Raw genomic sequence first — 6,835 nt, 5'->3', positions numbered from 1 at the left:
GCTCGGATCTTTTCCTCTCGGTGCCGCGGCCGCGGCAGGGCTGCACTCAGCTCCCAGTGCTGGCGCCCAGTCCGCAGCGGGAAGGACCCCCTGCGAGAGGTTTGCAGGTCCTTCCGGAACAGAAATCTCCCTCGCTCCAATATTCCATGGCCTCTGGGTGCAGAATTCGCCATGAGTTACTCCCCTGTAGCCGTTCTATGGGTTGTGGGTTCGGAGCTATGTGTATGTGCGTCTTTCTACTCCGCCATCTTGGCTCCGCCCCAGGACTCAGTTTCTTTATCTTGAAAATGAAAGTATTGATTTATATGATCTCTGAGGTCCTTTCCAGCTGAAAATCTATGTTCCTGTGATAACCATGGAGTTCTTCCAGGATTATAGAGGATGCTAGATCAATAGAACATAGGATATCATAGAATGTCAGAGATGGGAATAGTCTTAAGAGTGTAGAATTTTAGAGCTTGGAGGAAAGGCTTCATAACATAGAAAATTGGAGCTGGAAAAGGTTTTAGGATTTAGAAAATCAGACCTCTAAGGGACCTTAAAATATAGAATTGCTTACTTGGGAAGAACCTTGGGAAAGAATCTTGGAGACAGAAGGAGCCTTATGACAGTAAATATAGAATGTCATACTTAGAAGGGACTCACTGAACATAGAATTTTAGAGCCGAAGATGCCCTCAACACAGCACATTGGCATGGGGAAGTGACCTTTTATATAATTTTATTCTGTGTAATCCACTGGTTAATCCCTATTTCTGGGCAGGATAAGGATTATTCCTGTTGTGTGTCAGGTGAGTCTCACACAAAATCAGGACAAATAATTAATGTTTGATGCTAGAGATAATAGGGAGCTGCTGAAGATTTTTAACTGGGGTGTAACATCATCAGATCTTTGTCTTGTGAAGCTAATTATGGAATCTATATGAAGATTAAAGAACACTTTGCCTTAAGGAGGTAGCACTGTCACCAGGAGAAAGGGTTTCCATTCACCATAGTCAATTTGGCTAGCTGAAGAAAAGTAGAGTAGAAAAGAAGGCTCAGGGGGAAATAGGATCAATGCATAATTAATAATCATTTAATCAGTGATTAATCAATTATGATGACCACTTGTTGGGGATATTATAGTGTAGTGGGTTAGACTTGGTGTCCACTGAGATCCCTCTCAGCTCTCAGAATTCTGTAACTGTATGAAGTCTTTGGAAGGCTGTCTGTGGAAAAGAGGGATTGAATTTATTTTATTAGATGCCAAAGGGTAGTTATGGAAATAGCCCTGGATGTGGGACCAAGCTTGGGTTCAAGTTCCAGCTCTTCCTCTTCCTGGCTGTGTGAACTCGGACAAGTTCTAGTCTCTGAATCTTGGTTTCCTCTTCTGTAGAATGGGAGAGTTGTATTATATTGCCATTGTTATATAATGGAGAGAGAGCTGGCTCTGGAGTCAGAGGATTTCTGCACCAACTCCTTTTATCTTGCTTGTGTGACCTTGGGTAAGTCATATAAACCTTCTTGTTCCTTAGTTTCTTCAGCTCTAAATTGAGGAGGTTTGACTATATGACTTTGGAGGTCCTTTTCAGCTGTTCTTTGCACTCCATCTCCAGACATCAAACATAGACAATGGCTGTCCCTCATGCCTGGAATGCTCTCCCTCCCCATCTCTGTCTATTGGCTTCCTTCAAATCCACCTTCTGCAAGAAGCATTTCTTAACCCTCTTTAATTTCAGCATCTTCCTCTGTGACTATTCTGAATTTGTCTTACCTCATTTGTACACAGTTGTGTGCATATTGTCTCCCGCATTAGATCATAAGCTCCTTGAGAGCTTTCTTTGTATCCTTAGCACTTAGTACAGTGTCTGGTACTTATTAGATGCTTAATAAAAGCTTGTAAAATTAATTTCTTGACTTGAAATGGGTTAAATCTCATACCTCTTCCATCTGGCTTCCCTTCAGACATCTGAAGAAAGTGATTCTGTCATTACCATTCTGTCATTTTCCTCTCTGGGCTTCAGTTATTCCCTTTGAAAAAATCAAGGCTTTGGTCTTGTCTTTAAAGCACCTTCAAGTCAACATTCTATGAGTTTTCTCTTCTCCTGGTGAAATATCCCTCTTTCTTTTAAGGAGTCCTCAGAGAGCAGGATTTAAGGCAGCTTTGGTAGAGTGGAAGGAGCATTGATTTGAAGTTGGGGAACCTAGATTCAAATTCTGTTTATTTTATTTACTGTATTATCCCTGGAAGCCACTTCTCTTTGGGTCTCAGTTTCCTGTTCTGTCAAATGTGGGGGTTGTCCTACATGATCTCTAAGGTCCTCTTCTGTTTCTAAAAATCACATGATCCTATGCTCCTCTGACCAGTGCAGGATGGCTTTTATCAATATATCTCTTCTGAAATGTATTGCCCAGAAATGAAAACATCTTCAGTTTCCTGAGAGTTTGGGGTGATTCTTCAAGATGAGACAATCCCTGGAGTTTGGGACCCAGAGTCCATGGAGCTTATGGCCCCTCAACAGCACTGACTAGGGTGTGAGTGAGCACAAGGGGACAATGGCTTGGTTCCTCTTGGATTGAGGTAATTTTTTGATGTCAGTTTGGGTTGGCACTGACATTGCTGATTAGGGAAGGCATTGAGATGGCCAGCCCTGGCGCCAGGCAAACAGACATGGTGGCCAATGATTGGGACAGCTCATCTTGACCTTAAGCCTGAACGAGATCACCCTGCATCTGCAGCTAAATAAATGAACTAAATCATCCTGGCAGATAGATAATTAAATAATTATCAGCCACTTAATAACAAGGAGTGGGTGTTCCGAATTACCATATTAGACAGTGTCTTTAAGGGCTAATTGTTGTATTACATCAGAGTTAGTCATTCATTATTCTTGTCATTTTCGGTGATAATTTGCACTTTAGGAGACAGGGACAATTTTAGCAGGCAATTAGAGACATGTCAGGCCTGGCCCTGTGAGTTACTGTCACAATCATCTCTGCTTTACCCTCTTCCTCATTTACAAAAGTGGATTTAAGGGGAGTCTGGGAAATTCTAGGTCCAGGCCAAATGTGGTGTGTGTGTGTGTGTGTGTGTGTGTGTGTGTGTGTGTGTGTGTGTGTGTGTGTGTGTGTGTGCATGTGTGTGTGTGGCAAGGGGGTGTCCAGGTCCAAATGCAAGAAGAGGCTGGGACAGTTACAGACCCAAAGTCCTTCCCTCCACATGGCAGAACAAAGAATGTAAGCTCCTTGTGGGTGAAATAATTTCCCTTTTTTCTTAGTGTTCTTACTGTCTACCACAGAGCTGGCCACATTATAGCCTATTAATAAATGCTTGTTGAATTAAATTTTGAATTAATTTTAAAAGACACTGATGAGTCCTAACACCACAGCCCAGAGTTACTAAAGAGTTGTTTTTTAGAGTGCAATAAAATGTCTTTGAAGGAAGGATCTGTTTTTCTTTTCCTCCCTCCCTCCCTCCCTTCCTTCCTTCCTTCCCTTTTCTCTCTCCCTCTATTTTTCTCTTTCTTTCTCCCTTTTCGTTGTTACTTTTTTGTCTTTGTATCCTCAGCATGTAGAACAGTAGCAGGCACATTTTGATGATTTCAGACCAGTGATTTCATTGGTCTAGGGAACTCCTAGTGTAGAGACTCCCTCCAGTGATGCAGAACAACAAAGAACTCAAGACTTCGAGGACTATCTGGGGGCACAGAAACATTAAGTGATTTGTCCAAAGTCACAGAGTCAGTCAGTTAGTCATTAGTTAGTTATTAAGTGATTACTTTGTGCTAGGCACTGTACTAAACATTGGAGATTCAAAGAAAGGCAAAAGCAATTCCTGCCCTCAAGGAGATTATATTCTAGTAGAGGAGACAACATGTAGATAACTGAGGATACGAAAGATGTTCACAGGACAGATGGAAGATTATCTCAGAGACAGAATATATCAGTCAAGCCATCATAAATAAGAGGGCCAGCCTTCTACCCCACTATACCTTTTGCCTTACACTTAGGAGGCATTTAGGGAGTAATTGGCAGATTGAATTTGAATGAAAACATGGATGGCTCCATTTATGGGAATCTATTAGGTGCAGCTAGGTGATGCAGTGGATAGAGCACCAGTGCAGGAGTCAGAAGGACCTGAGTTCAAATCTCACCTCAGACACTTGACACTCACTAGCTGTGTGACCTTGGGCAAGTCACTTAACCCCAATTGCCTTATCCTGGGTCATCTCCAGTCATCCTGATGAATATCTGGTTATTGGATTCAGATGTCTCTGGAGGAGAAGTGAGGCTGGTGACTTGCACAGCCCTCCCTCACTCAAAAAAACAAAGTCAAATGCAAGTCACATCATTACTTCCCTGATGGCATGGTCTTCTTCAGCAATGAAGGATGAACACACACAGATGGTTCCAGAAAGGGGCTCTGTGATGACTGGAATGCTTTGGTGGCAAGGTAGAAAATTCTCATACCATTAAAAAAAGACATTAAGAGGACATAGGATTTTAGATCTGCAGTTGTAACAGAACTCTGAGACCACCTAGTTCATTTCTTTCTTTTTACAGAAGAGGAAACTGAGGCCATGAGAGGCTAAGTGATTTGCCTAAGGTTCCATCTACCTTTTGGTATATAAATATCTAAATTAAACCTGGCCAACTGGAACCAGGTCATAATTTGGAGTTGCCAATGTAAAGAACTAAGAGTTGCAATACATTCTGTCAAAAATATTAATTCCTGATTCATTTGTTATATTAAATAGAATTAGAGAAGCTTGCTGTTGAAAAAGACTCTAGCATGCTTGAAAAATAAACTTGAGTAATGGAGTTGACACCCAAGATAAAGAGAGAATAGTAAGAGAGCACCCACCTGCCCTTGATGGGTTCAAGTCACCAGGACCAAAAGAATCACTTCTGAGAGTATTAAAAGAATCAGATGTGGTTGTTAAATCATCGGTAAGTCACTGCCAGTGAAATCTCAAATATAGAGAATGGGAAACAGGTTACTGAATTGGAAATCCAGTTACAGGATTGTTATTTGAAGGGCTAATATAGCCTTCAGTATTCAAGAAGAAGATTGATTCCACAGTCTATAAACAATGGCATTTGACTTTGATTCTTGGAAAAATCCTAGAACATACATAGTTTAGGAGCATAAAGGATACATTTTAGGAGCACTTAGAAAAAATACAAAGAACCTGCATAGCTATGTTGAGAGTGGTGCCAAGCTAGCCTTACAGAGTTGCTAAATTGGTAGGGCAGGAGAAGTTTTGAAGATATAGTGTGCTTTGAGTTCAACAAATTACTGGAAATAATCTCTCATGCCATTTTTTTGTGGTCAAGATGGAAAGATATGGGCCAAATGAGAGTATAATTAAGTAGACTCTGAAATGGTTGAGTAACTGAATTCAAAAATTTGTTTGCTATTTTTTGTTCTTCATTCTCAAAGAGGACCATGAGATCAAGAAGGTGATGTCATAACTTGCAAATGAATTGGATTTAAGTGAGACAGAGCTGTGAAAAATCACTAACTTCACTCTCTCCTCCAGAGTCATCTGGTCCAGTGGCAAGACATAGATCAAGATTACTGGACATGGCCCAAGATGTAGTGGGAGACCTTGACCTTTTGAAGCTAATGTTTGTATCTAGTTTGTCTGAGACACTGCCCATTAAGGGTAGGTAAGAAATGAGGCAAAAAGATGGCCTCTTTTTATCTAGTTAAAAAAATCAATCTGGGAGGGGGAGACTGTCAGGATTCAAAAAGTAATCATGAAGGAAAATGTTGATGTCAGCTTGGAGGAAGTCTCTGGTGGAGTGCCCCAGAGATCTGTCTTTGGCCCTGTTTGGTTAACATTTTCAACAATGACTTGAATGAAGGTATATACAGATGGCAAGTTTATCTGATTTGCAGATGACAGAAAGCAGGGAGGGGTAGTTAATCTGTTAAATGATTTAGCATTTGAAAGCATCTTGACATACTGGAATGGTGGGAAAGAATATGATAAGATGGCCTTTTTTTCTAGTTGGAATAGGGTAGACATACAGAACAACATTTTTTCTACAATTTGTCATCTTACAGACCATTTAGTTCAACTCCCTCATTTTATAGATAAAGAAATTAGGTCTCAGAGAGGTTGAGTGTCTTACTCATAGGAACACAGGAAACAAGAAGCAGACATAGGGTTTGAACTGCAGTCCTTGCACTGCTAATCTAGCAGTTCTGTTTGGACCCTGGGGAGAAAAATAGGAGTAATGGGTGTAAGTTTGTTTTTATTTATGCTCAATTCTTCATGGTCCCATTTGGGGTTTTCTTGGCAAAGATATGGGATTGGTTTGCCATTTCCTTCTCCAGTTCATTTTATCTATGAGGAAACTGAGACCAACAGGGTTAAGTGACTTGCCCAGGGTCACACATCTTGTGATTGTCTGAGTCTAGATTTGAATTCAGGTCTTTCTGACTCCATGGCTGGTGCTCAATTCATTGTACCACCTACTTGTACTGGATAGAAGTTATAGAATGGTATATTTAAACTTCAAGGAAAAAATATCCTAACAATTGGACTTGTCCAAAGAGTAGGCTGCCTCAGAAGGTTTCACCTCATTGGATTTCTTCAAGAAAGGGCTATGTGACTACTTATTTGCAGTATGGTAGAGATATGGGATAACTTAGAATACAGTGAGAAAGAGTCTGAAATGGTTGGGTGATCAGCCTCTAAGAGTGTTCTTTGGGCATCTTTGGTCAATCATGAGTTGGCCTAAATGGATCCTGAGGTCCCTTCTAAGATTTCATGATCTTGTGAATATCAAATAGAGAACACTAGAGTTGAAAGAAACCTTGAGATAACATAGAGGATACAAGAGTA

This window comes from Notamacropus eugenii, chromosome 4 (genome assembly GCF_028372415.1).
Source record: "Notamacropus eugenii isolate mMacEug1 chromosome 4, mMacEug1.pri_v2, whole genome shotgun sequence".
NCBI classification, from domain to species: domain Eukaryota; kingdom Metazoa; phylum Chordata; class Mammalia; order Diprotodontia; family Macropodidae; genus Notamacropus; species Notamacropus eugenii.
This window is presented reverse-complemented; position numbering follows the sequence as displayed.